The sequence below is a fragment of the Tamandua tetradactyla genome, chromosome 19, assembly GCF_023851605.1.
Source record: "Tamandua tetradactyla isolate mTamTet1 chromosome 19, mTamTet1.pri, whole genome shotgun sequence".
Classification (NCBI taxonomy): domain Eukaryota; kingdom Metazoa; phylum Chordata; class Mammalia; order Pilosa; family Myrmecophagidae; genus Tamandua; species Tamandua tetradactyla.
Genome location: NC_135345.1, coordinates 28,130,265 through 28,148,252, shown reverse-complemented (window position 1 = coordinate 28,148,252; position 17,988 = coordinate 28,130,265). Strand labels below are relative to the sequence as shown.

Sequence of the window (17,988 nt, the reverse complement as noted above, 5' to 3'; positions counted from 1 at the left end):
AGTTCTACCTAGAGCAATCAGAAAGGATAAGGAAATAAAGGCATTCAAATTGGAAAGGAAGAAGTACTTTCATTATTTGCAGATGACATGATACTCTTCTCAGAATATCCTGAGAAATCTATAATCAAGTTACTTGAGCTAATAAACAAATTCAACAAGGTGGCAGAACATAAAATTAATGTGCAAAAATCAGTAATATTTATATATACCAGCAATGACCTAACTGAGGATTCAGTTAAGGAAAAAATTCCATTCAAAATAGCAACTAAAAGAATTAAGTATCTAGGAGCGAACTTAACCAGGGATGTAAAGAATTTATACTCTTAAACTATGTAACTTTGCTAAAAGAAATCAGGGAAGATCTAAGTAAGTGGAAAGACATTCCCTGCTCATGGATAAGGAGGTTAAATATAGTTAAGATGTCAATTCTACCCAAATTGATCTACAGCTGCAATGTTGTACAAATAAAAATTCTAACAACCTACTATTGAAGATTTGGAAAAGCTAGTTACCAAATTTACCTAGAAGGGAAAGAGACCCCTGAATAGCTAAAAGCCTCCTAAAAAAGAACAAAGTGGGAAGATTAACAATTTCTGATTTTAAAACTTATTATAAATCCACACTGGTAAAAAGAGCATGCTACTGGCACAAAGATAGAAGTATTGACCAATGGAACAGAACCAAGAGAGAAGAAATAGATCACCAAATCTATGGTCAGCTGATCTTCAACAAGGCCCCCAAATTCACTGAACTGGGACAAAAGAGTCTTTGTAATAAATGGGCATGGGAGAACTGGATATCAATAGCTAAGAGAATGAAAGAGGATCCTTATCTTACACCCTATACAAAAATTAACTCAAAGTTGTTCAAACACCTGAATATAAGAAGCGGTATCATACAGCCCTAAAAGAAAATATAGAGAAACATCTTCAAGACATAATAATAGAAAATAATTTCCTAAACTTTACACTCAAAGCCCAAGCAGCAAAATAAAAAATAGGTAAATGAGAACTCCTCAAAATCAAATGCTTCTACACCTCAAAAGACTTTGTCAAAAAAGTGAAAAGCCAGCCAACTCAATGGGAGAAAATATTTGGAAATAACACATCAGATAAAAGTTTGATATCCTATATACATAAGGAAATCATACAACTCAGCAACAAAAGAACAAACAACCCAATTAGAAAGTGGGCTAAAGATATGAATAGACACTTTTCTGAAGGGCAAATACAGATGACTAAAAAGCACATTGAAGAGATGCTCATTTTCATTACCTATAAAGGAAATGCAGATCAAGCTACAATGCAATACCACCACACATCTATAAGAATGGCTGCTATTAAACAAACAGGAAATTGCAAATGTTTGAGAGGATGTGAAAAAATTGGGACACTTATGCGCTGCTGGTAGGAATGTATAATTGTATAGCCACTATATTAGTGGTTCCTCAGAAAACTAAATATCCATTTGCCCTATGACCCAACAATACCACTACTTGGTATATATCCAAAAGAGCTGAAATCAATGACACAAACAGACATTTGCACACCGATGTTCATAGCAGCATTATTCACAATCGTGAGAAGATAGAAACAATCCAAGTGTTCATCAACAGATGAGTGGATTAACAAAATGTGGTATTTGCATACGATGGACTATTATGCAGCACATGACAAGATGGATGAGCCTTGAGGACATAAGGCTGACTGAAATAAATCAGACACAAAAAATAGACACTGTATGATTCCACTTTTATGACCATGGTAAGGGTAAAATTGGAGGCTTCTAATACAGACTATAGAGGACCTAGAGATACACAGAAGCTTGAGAATGGTGAACAGTTAGCTAATGAGATTGAACTTAATAAGGGAATAGATAGAAGTGAAGGTGGTTCACTAGTGGGTCTATATGTAATATTACCAGAGTGCAAGTGAACATGATTGAAAGGGGTTGTATAGACTCATGTTTCCTACCAATTAACATTACAAATATAAATAAGTTCTTGTATGAACTACTGCAAAGGTATGAATCTTGGGCAAAGAATGTGTAATTTGGGGATACAGGGGTGGGGGGGGCAATACTGTTGCATACTATAAACTATGTTTAACAGGAAAACATCAACAGGATCACAGCAATACCAGGGGTACATAATGAAGAGGAGGGACAAGTGTTAAAGGGAGGTTTAGATTTTTTATTTGGTGAGAGTGTGTTTATTGGCTTTATTTATCTTGGTAACAATGAAATTATCTAAAAGTGAGAGTGTTGATGGACTGTTGTCTTTGGACATTATGCATGAATCCCACTAGATGGAGGTGGCTAAAAGTTGCACTGACTGAGAAGTAGATCGGTGAGCGATGGTGTATACATATGATCAAGCATTGTGCTGCTACAAAAAGGAACAGAGTTGTGAGGCATGCAAAGATGTGAATGAATCTGTGGGACATTTGGTGAGGTAAAATAAGTTGGAAACAAAAGAGCAAATATTGTATATTCTCATTTAGAAAATATTTATAAGAAAACTTAGGCCTACACTGTAATAGTGATTCTTATAGCAGTCACATTTAGTCCAGAGCCCTAGTTATTATTTCTGGGTTTAAGGGGCTGTTTTATATATATATATATAACGTGGTATTAAGAGATAAGAACAGGGCGGGCCGCGGTGGCTCAGCGGGCAAAGTGCTTGCCTGCTATGCCGGAGGACCTCGGTTCGATTCCCGGCCCCAGCCCATGTAACAAAAAAAAACGGAGAAACAGAATACAATAAAACAAGAAGGTGTTTGGGGATGTTTCCCTTTCTTCCTTCCTTCCTTCCTTCTCTCTGTCTTTCCTTTAAAAAAAAAAAAAAAAAAAAAAAAAAAAAAGAGATAAGAACAAAGCTGACCAGGTAGGGATTAAGGTAATTCAAAATACAGGGGTAAGGAAAATATTGTCTGTATTTTAGAATGTCACCAACTCTTTGAGACCAAAGGAAGAAAGGTTTACTGTGTTCAGAACTTAAATTTTCCATAGCACATAATATAACTCAACCTGTCTGTGTAGATCATTTAAGCAATCCAACTACAGGGAGCCGAGAATATGAATGAGAGCTTTTAATTCCATATAGCTTAATGTAATGCCTAGATACATCCCAGAGTATATTTAGGAGATAATCAAAAAGTATTGGCAAAGCCCCTTGTGGGGTAGGAGAAAAAATAAAGAATTATTAAACTTTACCCCTGGGGAAACCCCAATACTGTGTCAAACATAGGGACGACAAATCAATAGGCCACACTTTGATCTTGAGGCTTGCTCTTGTGAAGCTTATTTAAGCAGCAGAGAAGATTAGCCAGCCTATAGCTGTGTGTAAGAGTCACCTCTGGAGGATCTCTTTTGTTGCTCAGATGTCATCTCTCTCTCTCTCTCTCTCTAATCCCAAATCTGTACATGAAACCGTTGCCATCCCCCCTACATGGGACATGACGTCCAGGGGTGAAAGTCTCCCTGGTAGCATGGAGATGATTCCCAGGAATGAGCCTGGCCCTAGCCCCATGTGTTCAACATTGCCATCCCAACCAAAAGCGGGGGAAAGAAGTGTAATAAATAAGGTCTCACTGGCTGAGAAACTTCAAATAGAACTAAGAAGCTACTCTAGAAGTTACTCTTATGCAAGCTTCAGTCAGACACTGCCACCTATCATAGACTGCCAAACCCCAAACATTCCTGCCAATCCTAAAGAACACCTAGGGCATTATATACGATTCTACAAAGGATCCATACACGAGGATAAACTTCCAGAAAGTTATAACCTCCAGATGGGCGCCTGGACCAGATAAATCCTGAAATGCAGAGGGGCCAAACTTTCGAGAACATCAACTAGTTCCATCCCCCTATCCCATATTATCCACAGCCACTTTCAACACAAAAAAGTTAGAATGGGCATAGCCCAAATACTCGTAAGGAGTGGAAGAAAGATCAAAGTTGATGGTGGAGTTATATAGAGAAGGTAGAGTTTTACAAATGAGTATGAGGGCTGAATCATTATATTGATATTTCTTTTAGTCTCCAGTACCTTAGAACAGTTCGAAGTAAAAACTTAAAATTGTGGAATTGTGAACTATGCCAAATTCTGAAATCTGTTCTACAACTTCTTGTTGCAATGTACTTTGAAATTTATTGCTTTCTTGTAAACGTGTTATTTTTCACAAAAATGGGGAAAAAAAGAGGAGTATAAACAGAGAAGATAGGATTTAACAAATGAGTATAATTACTGAATCATTATATTGATATTTCTTTTGGTCTCCAGTGTCTTAGAGCAGCTAGAAGAAAAAATGAAAAATCATGTAACTGTAACCTATACCAAACTTTAAAACCTGTTCTATAACTTCTTGTTAAAATGTACTTGGAAATTTATTGCTTTTTTTGTATATATGTTGTATTTCACAGTAAAAAAAAATACACTAAAAAAAGCTAAACCTCACTGCCAGTTTTTAAATCCAAGATATTGTTTAATCATTTTCCTACAACAATATAATACAATATCAAATGTCAGCCATTTCATCATTTTTCACCTTTATAATACGAATTCATTATTTGCATGTTATGCAACTTAGTTCAGAAGTCTACAAAATTCCAGAGACTTTTAGTAAGGATTAGAAACATGAAAATATAATCTGATTTACTTCTCTAACTTTATCTTCATGAACTTAATGGGTAAATTACATGGGCTGTTAAAGTTGTTTCTGTTCCACTTCTATTTTCTCTCCTTTTTAGATAAACCAATAAAAACCTTTTGAAGATCATTTTTACACATTTTAGAAAAGAAGAATAAATATACCAATTTGCTGACTAAATTATATAGTGAACAAATTACAAGAATTTTTAAAGGATTATTATTCATATAAGATTATTTTTCTTTAAATGTCATTAAAACCGGAGATTGAACAAATAGCACAAATTGACCAGAAGTGTTTTCAGGAATATTATTTCTCCTATAAAACTGAATGGGTTCATACTGCTTTCAACAGAAAGGCCAGTGGAAATAAAATTTCAATTCCAGAGTATCCAGAATATGGTATTCCAGGCATTGCAGCTGAGAGACAGGAAGTAAAGATATTTCTTGCATTTTTAAGACATGTGGAATCATTACAGAGAAAGAACTGTCAGTCAGTATATTTTACTCAGAACATAAACCCTATTACTAGAAAGTAAAATGTGTAAGACCTTGGGTTATATATTTATAAGTGGGCGGAGTTGTTTATACGTCCCCTGTGATAGAGTGAATACACTGAAAGGCAAAACTAACATTATTTGCTGAGTTAGGGGAAAATAAAACACTAGGTTCCTTTCTTTATAAATATTTCTACAGACAAGATAAATCTTCAGTCCCATCATTACTGCTTAAACACTAATCAGTGATCTATAGAGGATCCCTAAATCCAGCCTAAACCTAGTCACTCTCCATCCTTTCCTCCATAACAAACATTTACTGTTATGTCTATTTTCCAAACAGTTGCATGTATATTCACAGAGCCAGAAACCAATGCTGGAAAATTTACCAAGGAGTCTTACTTAAATGTATACAGAAGATGGACTGATGGCTCTTGGAAACAAAAGCATGGGATCTGGGGGCATTTTAAGTTGAATTGTATAGGAAGACCTAACAAAATACAATAAAATGGTAGGTCCAGTAGCATATGGAAATAAACTTTTCATAGAGTTTATCAATTAGATTTTCGGTACTAATGCTGCATAACACACAAGTGCAAAGCCTTAGTGGTTTAAAGGCATAAATGTCTTTTTCTTGTTTCTCTTACTCCTGAATCTATAAATTAAATTGCTCCTCTGTGCTTTGTTGACTTCACGTGGGCTTTATTCTATATTTAAATCAGGTCTCTGAAGTGTCTCCCCAGTCTGAGTCTGTTGTGGGTTGAACTGTGCCTCCCTAAAAATATGTTGAAGTCCTAACCTCTGGTACCTGTTAACGTGACCTTATTAGGAAACAGGGTCTTTGCAGATGCAATCAAGTTATTATGAGGTCGTCTGGATTAGGGTGAGCCCAAAGCCAATGACAAATGTCCTTATAAGGAGCAAGAGCTTCAGAGACACAGGTACACACAGAGGAAGAACACCATGTGATGACTGAGACAGAGTTGGGAGTGATGTGCCTACAAGCCAAGGAATGCCTAGGGTGCCAGCAACCACCAGAAGCCATTCTTCCCTAGGGCCTTCAGAGGGAGCAAGCCTCTGCAGCACCCTGATTTTGGACTACTTGCACCCAGAACTGGGGGACAATAAGTCTCTGCTGTTTTAAGCCACTCAATTTGTGGTACATTTTTATCGCAGCCCTAGGACTGTAATATAGGGACCAATGGCAATGTGGAGTGTGTACTTGCCATAGTGGATAACCAAAGAACAAGAGAACAAGTGAAAACACTCAAGCATATTGAAAGCTTCAGTTAGCATTATGTTTGTTAACATTTATTGCTCAAAGCAAGTCACTGGCCAAGCTCAATGGCACTGGGGCAGGGAAAATACTCAGCTTACTATAGGGTTAAAAAGTCACATGACAAAACAAATGAGTGTGTTGTTATATAATAAGGAGGGAGGACTAGTGAACAATGATCCAGTTAAGCACAGTGTGTTAAGACAGAATCTTCAAAGCCAAAAGGTAGAGCAGCCTGACCAGTGAGAAAATCCTCAAAGGGCATCACAACTGTTTGGCAATGATAATAGACCTAATTGCTCCTTTGTTGTAATGATAAAAATAAATAATAATGGATAAAAGTAAAGCACTAACAAAAGTGCCTGATAAATAGCAAATAATTAATTGGCTAATATTATTTATAACATTATTGTTAAATGACATATCAAATGTGAATCCATCACTCTACTTATTCTGCACCAAAGTCTACCCAATTTTATTAAAGAAAAACTGATGAAACAAGAGTTTAAAATATGGACTTCACATTAAACTTCTCTCAAAGCAGACAATAACAGTTTGAACTCATAATTTATAACTTATCTTCTTTCATGAACTATTAAGGACTTGAAAATATATATTAACATAAAACATGCTACTGAGATGTCCTAATTTTTCAGAGCAAAGCATTGTTTATAGAGTAAACTCTTGCTTTGGAGATAAGAGTATTCTATTACAAACATCCTTCTATTTCCAGGAATATCTACTCGGCAAAAATGAACCTACAATTTCCTTGCTAAATTGAGTGCAACCAGTTAGTGGATTGGAACTGAAGATTCATTTTAACTATCCTGTCATTTTTCATCACCATACTTTACCCATTATGTGATGCTATTTTGATCATCACAGTCTAACTGAAAACAAGTGTTGTGACAAATAAAGACAGTCTTACATGAGGAAAGTCTAATGCATGTAAGAATGGGTGCGAATTGCTATCACTCATTGCTAGCCAAATTGCAGGGATAACAAATTTCACAAAAAACAATTTCTTCAATAGTCTATTAAACTGAATCAGGAAAAGAACCCATTAGTTGATGTGGTGCAGTAATCTCAAATAGAGATTAACTATAAGTCAGAAACAATAACTATTGTTCAAAGTACCTGGGTTAATATTAGGTACTCAACAAATAATTGTGCAAGGAGTAAGAGAAGAAATGAGACAGAGAGGAAGGGAAGACAGAAGGAAAGAATTATACATTTCTTTATAGAACCAATGAATCTTGTATGTATGCCTACAAGAATCTGCTAAGCATGCTTATTTCTAACATTTATTAACATGTTATTTAATGATAAAAAAGAAAACATATAAAGATGAAAAAAGTGTTTTAAAATGGTTTAACTATTAAATATATATTCTAAAATGTGATTTTGAACAGGTCAGAAATTTACTTACATTCCATCTACTTGACTCCATATCTATCTGATCTGTGTGATCTTATGCAACAACAATTATATTAGCTAACAGTCCCTGTTTTGCTTCTGCTATTATCATACCATAAGATTCTCTTTTTCTATTGTTCATAGTAGTCAGGTAATATCTCTCTACTGATATAGAAAGAACATGAGATGCAGAACTAGGAACTCAAGACTTGAGACTTGATATTCTCAGTGACTAGTTGTATGACCTTGGGCAAGTCACCTAAATGCCCTGAGTCTAAATATACTCTTTGCAAAAATGGGAATAAAAAACATTTTGTTATCTTCCTTAGACCATGTGACATTCCAAGGAGAGTACTCTAAAAGTCTTTTGAAGATTTTAAACTGCTGTTCAGTTGCAGTTGTTATTTTCATCTTTCAATGCAATTGTTTGCCTTTGGTCTAGATTCTGTACTAACTCATCAAGGTGTCAACATACAATTCAGCTCTAATGACAAGAAAATCCAATTCTTACAGAGGAAGAAAATGAATTGTAGACCGTACAGTCACACATTTGGAGTCTGTTATTTTCAATAATAATATGTTAGGGAAGCATTCATTATCAACTGGAAATAACTTATTTCAACAGACACTAGTAGAGTTCACGCCGAGTCCTAAGATACTGACATAAAACAGAGAGAGAGTAAGTACAGTGAGCTCCATCCTAGCAGAAGACATCCATCAGGATGCTTTATTTATAAAGCACTGTATTATTTCTTCTCAATAAGCAAGTTCAAGGTAGGCTCTTTTACAGCAGGGAGTGTTATACAACCATTTCTCTCCCTCTGCACTGCTCACCCCTTTGCCTTTCACAATAAATCTAAACTATTTTAAAACCACTTTTCTTTTAACCCACAGGTCTGGTTTAATGCTCAAAACTCACCCTTAGGTTAGAGGCTATAAGCCCGGTTATTTGAATCTAGGAGAGTTAACCTGCTTTCATGAAGATATCAGCTTTAGAGTCAGATAAATGTCTTCAGATGCATTTGTAAAGAGCACAGTCAAATCATATGAGGCCAGTTGGGAGATTACATTTCTATGTTCCCTTCTCAGCTGATAAGTTTATCCATGGTCCTATATCCTCTTCATTTCCCAGCTGAAGAAAAAGTATTAAGACTTCTCGGCTAATAAAATATATAGCCAAGCAATTTCATAAGTAAGACAAGAACTGGGTTTGTGGGCGGAGGGATGAGGAACAGCATAAAGTGTGTTCATCAGAATTTATTTTAAGAAGCCTATTGTGCGTTAGTATCAAAGACCTTCCTCTGGAAGCAATGTATAAAATGTTGGAATAATCAACAACAAAAACCGAAAGACGGAACTTGAAGCCAGGAGGGAAGTCAGGGTTCACAAATTATTCTGATAGAAGTGAATATTATGATAGAAGTGAAAGAGAGAGCAGGTGGTGAGACATTAAAATAAGAGATGATCTTTACTGAAAAATCAAATGCTGCAATACACAATTTTAATCTGTTAATCAGTTCTATGCAAAAATATAAACTAGCTAAAAATCTTACAATAACAAAAATGACCAATAATATATAGTGGTATCAATGCACTTTTGATCAGTGGAAAGAAGAAATAAATATGCTAAATGACAACATGAGAATTTTATGTAATTTAAATATACAAATATACAAAATCATTATTTTGAAAGTTATTTCCCACTAAAATATATTTCTATTGTAATCTTTAGTTAATAAAGATCCTTTCTGAGCCAGAAATATTTTAAATAAATATATGGTTTTGGGATTTCAACAATAGTATAACTCTGTTTAGCAAAATATTGTCAAATACTTTTTGGTTTGCTAATTATTTCAAATAATTTAAAGTCATTGAAATTTAAATTATACCAAAGAGTACTGAGGATTCCTTTGAATTCACTGCAAGAATCTAGCTAATCTCATACCAGGTAGACCAAACTAAAAATAGTAGGTTTCTAGTAAATGATTTATTCCTATTTTGAATGACTACTTTTAGTCAACAAACATATATTAAGCACAAAGTCACAAGGCCCCACCATGTCAAACACATGATGACATGGAAGATTTTTAAGAGAAGCATTAGATAATTTGGAGAAGTTTATCCTGAGTGGTCACGATGGTCTGTGATACCTTTCTGCATCATCTAACCCACATCCGTGTTTATTTTTGAATATTTCACATCTAAATGTGTCATTTGGGACGCTTGTAGGAATTAAATTCTCTCCACATCATATACCAGTTTACACTGTGCTGATATCCTTGTCTGATGGGCAGTATTGTGCATCCCGGGGACACTCCGACTGGTGTGAGACAATAGGAGTTGAATCTTGGTTCCACCACTTTCTGTTCACACAGTTGCTTGTGGAAAATTGAGACAATGATACAATTATCATGGGTACTTAATAATGCAGAGGACTTAGTGCAGAAACCAGCATACAGATGGAGGTCACAAAGCATTAGTTTTATTCTGGATATTGGTATTTATGTGTTTCTGTGTTTGTTTCCATGATTTTCCTGTTTCTGTAACTCCCACGGCAACCATAGGGAGAGCCTGCTCAGATTTTGGCACGCCTTTAATGTCATTTTGTTAAGCTGAGGAATTGTTATACATGTGTAAATTACACCAGAAAAAATTCAGCTTTGGCTTGGAAGCCCCCGGGTGGCAGAGATATTTTATCTTCTCCCGTGGGAATAATGATCAGCACGATGGTCTGGACTCCCTGAAAAGCCTCCCTGTGTCTTCAATCATGTCAGCGTGTTTGCAAAGTGCTGTGGAACTTGCCCAAACCAGAAAGTACTCAACCCTGTGCAAACCATTAGTGATCTCAATCGATTCCTTTTCAAGCCCGCTCCTCGGCAGAAGGCAGGCATAAATTTTGATGGATTATTTTTCTCTTCTCATCATGGAGAGTTGAAGTGTTAAGGAGAGCAGGTACCTTGAGTGGAGCTCCTGTTTCCTGCCCAGGTGATTTCAATAGTATTAATCGCATGTGAGTCTTTGGCTACAGTTTTAAGCCAATTACTATCTCACTCCCTGGTCACAGTTTAAAGTTCAGGTTTGTGGGCATGTGATACAGGTCTATCTAACCAGACTGAATCAGGACTTTTGCCAGGAATGTTAGAATAGGACTTACTTCTCCACTGGAGTTGATGCTTCAGGTTTGTGAGATTTAAACTGCTGGATTCCAGAGTGATAGCCTAGAAATTCCAAAGGATCATTATGTGCAGCCTGAAAATTAAGTATACTCAGAGGAAACAGAGCTGAGAGATGAATTTTGCTGTCGTCTTGAAGCCATTGATCAAGTTTTACTGGAAACTAAAGGTCCCTCTGAGCTGTTCTGTCTTCTGTACTGCTATTTGTTAAACTGGATTGTTTCAGGCTTTCTGTAACTTTGAACTGAAATAATCTTGAGATACAGAAGCTCCTAAATTTGTTGTATTTTAAATTATATAAAAACTCAGGAATTTAGCTTTCCTGGCCCCATAGCATTTGCAACCTTCCTCCCTAATTATTCAAAGCTTATCCAATGTTAAGAATTTTCAGGACAACAATTTTCAGGAGAGCAACTTTCATGAGTGTGTTTGTGTGTGTGTGTGTGTGTGTGTGTGTGTGCAGGTCAAATAATGTTGTTTAATAAAACACGCAAAATTCAGTGTTTTAAAGCAACAGCCATGTATTCTTATTCATTTACATTTGGTTCAGTTGGGGATTGGCTGGTCTTGACCGGACTCAGTTGGGTAACTTTTTCCGGGCACCCAGGCAAGGCTTGGCTTCTTGTTAAGGGTCATGCTCAGGTTTGTTCCATGCATGTTCTTTATAGGGTCCAGGCTAAAGGGGCAATAGTTTCTCATGACAAAGAAGTACAAGAAAGCAAGAGAAACCACACAAGTGCTTTTCAAGCCTCTGTTTCTGTGCCTTTGTATTTAAGTACAGAAAGTAAGAGTGTGTTTTCAGAGGATAATGTAGGCAGAGGAACTCAATTTAATCTGCTCATCAGAATCCAGACTCTAGGCCAAGTTTAACCACTTATTTTATGACCTGGAACAAATTACTTTGCCTCTTTAATCTCTACTTTCTCTAAAATGGAATTAGCAGATTACTCTACCAAATGATAAGGTGGTCAAGAAGAGAAAACTTTTTTAAAAACATAGATAGAATCATGTTGAAGGAGAAGAATATATTCTAACTGCTCTGTAAAATGGGACGGATAGTTTTACATACCTAAAGTATGGAAGAAATTGGCCATGTGTATACCAGAATATCAAAATCGAAAAGAATTCTAATTTTTTTCTAAAAAAAAATGTGAGCAGAGGTGATAAAAGAAAATATGAAAATATAACTGCATTAACCAGTTTCTAGAGAAACAGAACTTACAGGGGATATCTGTAAATATGAGATATTTAAAGGTGTCTCATGCAACCATCGGAATAGAAGAGTCCAAAATCTGTTGGACAGGCTGTGAAACTGGCAGCTCCAATGAAGGGCCTTCATGAACTCCACAGGAGAGGCTTGCAGTGAAAAATTCTCTCTTCTTCTTTGAAAATCTTCAGCTGATTAGATGATCTCCTTTGTTGGAGACAACGCCATAGTTGAGCACAGATGTAATCAACCCCAGTTGCAATTAACTGACTGAAGATTTAATATACCAGACTTCTGGTTTATCAACCAGCCATGAAATATACTTGCAGCAGTGGTCAGGTCAGTGCTTGCCTGACCAGACAACTGGGCATCATCACTTGGCCAAGTTGACTCCAGCTAACCATCACAACAACCTAATCGTACTTCATTAAAATTAAAAATCTTTGTGTATCAAAGGACATTATCAAGAAGTTGAAAAGACAACTGACAGAATGAAAGAAAATATTTTAAAGTCATAAATCTGAGACGGGTTTAATATCTAGAATATATAAAGAACTCCTACCACTTAACAACAAAAAGATAAACAATCCAATTTGAAAATGGACAAAAGACTTGAACAGACATTTTTCCAAAGAAGATATACAAAGGGACAATAAATATGTCATTAGGGAAATGCAGAGCAAAATCACAATGAGCTATTATTTTATACCCATTAGGATGGCAACATTTTAAAAAAAAAATCAAGAAAATAACAAGTACACCATTGGCAAAAATGTGAGGAAATTGGAACCTTCCCAACCTTGCTGTTGGGACTGTAAAACTGTGTACCCCCTGTGGAAAAGTTTGGCTGCCCCTCAAAAAGTTAAACATAGAATTACTACATGTCCCAGCAATTCCACTCCTAGGTTTTCTTAGTTTTCCAAGGCTACTATGAAAAATTCCAGGCAGTTGGTGGGCTTACACAACTGGAATTTATTGCCTCATTGTTTTGGAGGCTAAGAGTCCAAAGTCAAGGTGTCAGCAAGGCCCAAGTCACTCCACAGTCAGTATCCTTCTGGTGTTGACATTCTTCCATCACATGGCAATCTTTCTATCTCTCTCTGGCTTCTTCTAACTTTTAACTTGTTTTGACTTATAGCTTTTCCTGATTTACTGAGTCTTAATTTACTTTGTTCGCTATGAATCCGGGCATGGCGGTTAAGACCCACCCTGATTCAACTTGGTCTCATTTACATAGGGTCTTCACAGACGCGCTTCACAAATGAGTCTACATCTTAAATATTATAGCATCTTCATAGGTTCAATTTACAAATGTGTCCACACCCACAGGAATGTGGATTAAGACTTGAACATGTCTTTTGTAGCGAAAATGGCTTAATCCCCTCTTAGGTATATATATATATCCAATAGAATTGAAAATAATGACACAGAGAGTTGTATGTCAATGTTTATAGCAGCATTATTCACAATAAACAAAAAGGTGGAAATCATCCAAATGTCCGTCTACAGATAAATGGATAAACAAAATGTGATACATGCACAAAATGGACAATTCAATCCAATTCAGCTATAAAAAAGAATGATGTTCTGATACATCCTACAATATGTGGATGAACCTTGAAAACATTATCCTAAATTAAATAAGCCAGGCACCAAAGGGCAAATATTTTATGATTACACTTATGTGAAATATCTAGCATGGGCTACTTCGTAGAGAGAGAAAGTAGATTAGAAGTTAACAGGGGCTGGAGGAGAGGGAATGGGAAGTTATTGCTTCATGAATATTTTCTATTTAGGATGATGAAAATTTGAAAATAGATATTGACAGCGGTAGTACAACATTGTGAATAAATTAAAAATGTGTATAAAAGATAGTGAGGGATTGAAAGGGATTGGGGCTATCAGGTTTGTCTTCTCCATAGAGCCATACATTCTGCTAATTGATGTATCTCATTTGTCCCTCATATTATTCAAGGCAGAAGAAAAGAATGAAAGACACCTATTCAGGTGTAGCATTAACAATATTTTGAACAGCCAGTTTTACTTTATGGGTACATGGCTCAATTGGGAATCTGTAGGAAAACAGGGATCCCAGAATTTTCCAACATCGTTTTTCATTTCCTTCAGCTTGAATCACATCTCTACTACTAATTGTCTCTGCTGTCCTTTGAAAGCACTCTTTGGAGTAAAAGTGAGACAAATGATAATTACTGCAACACTCTACAAGAATTGTAGATTTAAAAGAAGCAGCATGTGTTGGCACTTTGGTGTAGAGTTCAACCTTAAGAAATTAGGTTCCCTTCTGATTTTACAAATGACATATCTGATAACCAAAACCTAAGCATTAATGTATGTCCCATTTTCTTGTCCCTCTATAGGTAGCTATAAATTAGCATAAAACATTTTATCTAGTCTTTGAGGAAGAAAGTTACCCTATAAATCACTGAAAATGAACTAGATTCTTCTTTCCTCTTTACGCAACCATCACATCCTCAGTCGAAAAAATCATAGGAGGGTGGGAAAGGGTATGAAATATGAGTCCCTATTGGTAACTTAACACTGATCAAGGTAAGAGCAGAAGAAAGATAGATAACATGTAAAGATGCCTTCTTTCTTTCATTGTTCTTTTCTGAGATTACTAAAGTATAATATGAATATTTCACTGCCATATTCTTTAAAAAAGGATAAAACTAAGTATACAAAGATTTTAAGCATTGTTGAAATATCTGGTTTTATATTTTATTTTACCAAAACAAAATTTGCTTGTCTAAAGGGCAAATATTTTCTGAGCACCAATCAAATCTTCAAAAATAAGGTGACACTTCAAATATATCATAGTAGAAATTCAATACACAAAGGACCATCCCCTCACCCCTTTCCATTCTCAGAAGAAGGTAGTATAACTGAATAGCTAAAAGTGTGACTTCAGTAGTTGTATCAGTCAGAGTGAGTAACTATTAACCCCCACAACAGACAAACACTGAGATCTCAGAGGCTTGGCACATGAAATTTTATTTCTCACTCAAAGAAACCCCATGCAATTAAGTGGCAGCTCTCCTCTATCTAATAAGTGTGGTGTAGTTGAAAGTGATGACACTCATCCTTTCATTGTCAGAACTTTGTCAAATGATCCCAATCTAATTTAAAGAAGATCAGAAAATGTAAGCAAACTGCCAATTATTTAGTGAGTATTAATTGTCTTTATACAGGAATAAAACACACTGTATTTGATTTATAGTTCTTCTTAGGTATTAACTGATATCTTGGGCAATTTCCAATCATCTCTAAACCTTAGGTTTCTCAACTATGAAATGGAGATAATCATTTTAAGTTCCTTGGGATGTTGTGAGAGTCAAAAAAGATATTGCATAAAGAGCTTAGCTGAGAGCCTATCACATAATAAACAATAAATAATTCGCAGTCATTATTATGCTTTGAGTTAGACTTTTTTTTTCATTGTTCAGGAGAAATATAGGTGCATCTCAACTAAGGCTTTTGAATTTAAACCTAGATCAAGGTAGGGAGAACACATAGCAGTGGTGGATTTACTTTGAATCTGTTGGTCAGTGAACACTGTTCTTGAAATGGCATTTAATCTAAAACTTAAAGGTTGGGAATATTAGGGAAACAGTCTTCCAGACCAGTGCAAAGGTCCTGAGGCAGAAAATACATCAATTTTCTAGAAAATTGAACCAAGACCAGAGTGGCTGAAGTTCAGTGAGAGAGAGATGGACTGGCCCAGGATGAGCCTGGAGATGTGGGCTGTTCTCAGAACATGTCCTGGGTCACTCCAGGCATCATAATATCTATCTATATAGAGCTTATGAAATACTTTTACAAGTATACTCTTCTCCAATCCTATGAAGTCAGTAAGGTAATAATCCATTGAAACAAAAATTTATGATGAAAAATGTTGACTGAACTATCCAAGTTCACATAGTTAGAAAACATGCAACAGGTGTGTTAAATAAATAGAACTCATACTTGCTTTGAAAGTGATGAGAATAAAGACATAGTAAATGTACCTTCTGTAGTCTATGTGCTAGGTCTTGGGATGTTATACAAGGACCATTCAGAGAGTCTTTGGCAATTACAATGGTTTAGGCTTGTGGATGCTAACTTCCCCATATTTCTTCTCTTGATATGGTATGGAAAACACTACATTATTTTTCCTTTTCTCAATGGTGCAATATAAGTCATGGCTATTCTATCAGTCGAACTTAATGGGGGGAAAAGGGGCAGAAAATATTTGCATTTTTAAGAGCATAACCACGAAGAGGAAAAAAATTAACATGAAATATATTCTTAAAAAGTGATAATATCCTAGACATAAATGATACTGTGGTACAACTTAGCACTATACCTTAAAGATTAAGATGATTCAGTGTAAGGCAAATGAAAATATAGATTAATCACTGAGCCATCTGTTAACTAGGGATCATTAACTAGTTCTTTTTAAAGAAAAAGTTCACTTCATTTATAGCAAGTAATGACTGAGTGCCCAGCTGACTTATTCTGACTACGTAAAACATATATATACATTTTAAACATATTTATATTTATTATATATACTAAAGTACAGTCATGCAATACTTTAATTGAAATTTTAAGCCTAGGTAGAGCAGCGACATGCGAATTTCTTTTAGTAAGAATAGTAGTTTTCCTTTTTTTCTTTTTAATTTTCACCATGCAAGTTTCAACAAAAAGGTAATTGTACAGAAACTGAAAGCTCAAAAATTTGAGTTTTAATTACATTAAGAATATTCTCCTTGCACACATTAGACACACAAAAGAAAGAAGCAAAGCAGGGTTGGGGGTTCCATGAGAATAAAGAAACCTTGGTTTGATTCTATATTTGCATTGACCAGCATAACGCCTGATACACTGCAGGTGACAATAATTAATTAATAGAAGTATTATTGAAATGGGAAAAATAAGATTGTACTATTTCTGCATAAACTTACCAGTTACAGAGACTGCTCAAGTTGGTTTGGCGGTCTTGAGATGGCTAGTCAGCGGTGTTTTTAAATTTTACATTCTTCAAATATTTTCAAAAAACAAATCATCAGATTTTGCCATTTGGTGATCTAATGAAATAAGAAGAAACTTTAGATTCAAATAGATCAAAAGTTGGAGATAACCGGTTCCAGAACCTTGAACTTTAGCACATTCGTAAACTTGTGAACCTCAGTTTCACAAGTTCCTGTGATTCACAATTTTAGTTTCAATGGAATATAAAATCAACACATCTAACTCCCATGATTATACCAGACATTCTAGAAATACATATCACTCATATGAGATTTAAACTCAAATAAGATTTAATATTATAACGTAGGTAAAGAATCTAGCAAAATACCAAGTATGCAGTAGAAGTTCAGTACCATGTGCTTCCCCTCCTATTTCTTCAAATACTGGATATATCTTGGTTACTTTAGAACTTCCTTGGAAATCACAAAACGGACATTACTCATGTTGCCAGCATATAAATGGGCCTCATGTATAAGTGTGCTTTGAGTTAAAATTTAAGAGGAACAAACCATTATATATTCCCCTCTCTAGGATCATGACAGCACTGTTAGAAATTATGACAGTACAAAGCCTCAATGTAGCCAATCATCTTTGCCATTTCACAGGGCATTTTTCTGAAGGGCACAAATAATGCTCTCTACAAAAGCAGAAGTTACATAAGATCAATCATCTTTTGGAACATCTCTCTCACAGACAAAATCAGGGAAAGGTTTAACTCTACTGGTAAAACAGTAAACAAA

At 35.5% G+C, this 17,988-nt stretch overlaps 1 long non-coding RNA gene across 17 annotated transcripts in view; it reads right to left on the bottom strand.

Annotated features, from left to right (window-relative positions):
• The window catches only part of LOC143663535 (uncharacterized), a 550,609-nt gene extending 532,840 nt beyond the window's left edge, over nucleotides 1-17,769 (bottom strand). For 6 of the 17 annotated variants that reach the window (XR_013165997.1, XR_013165998.1, XR_013165999.1 and 3 more), the window contains exons 1-2: nucleotides 17,577-17,764; nucleotides 17,182-17,304 (exon numbers count right to left, since the gene is read on the bottom strand). This is a non-coding gene — a long non-coding RNA (uncharacterized LOC143663535). Of the gene's footprint in view, nucleotides 1-15,210; nucleotides 15,355-17,181; nucleotides 17,305-17,576 lie in introns of those variants that run through there. The other 11 variants (XR_013166011.1, XR_013166010.1, XR_013166008.1 and 8 more) reach the window with 7 other exon arrangements.
• Nucleotides 17,770-17,988: the final 219 nt, after the last annotated feature.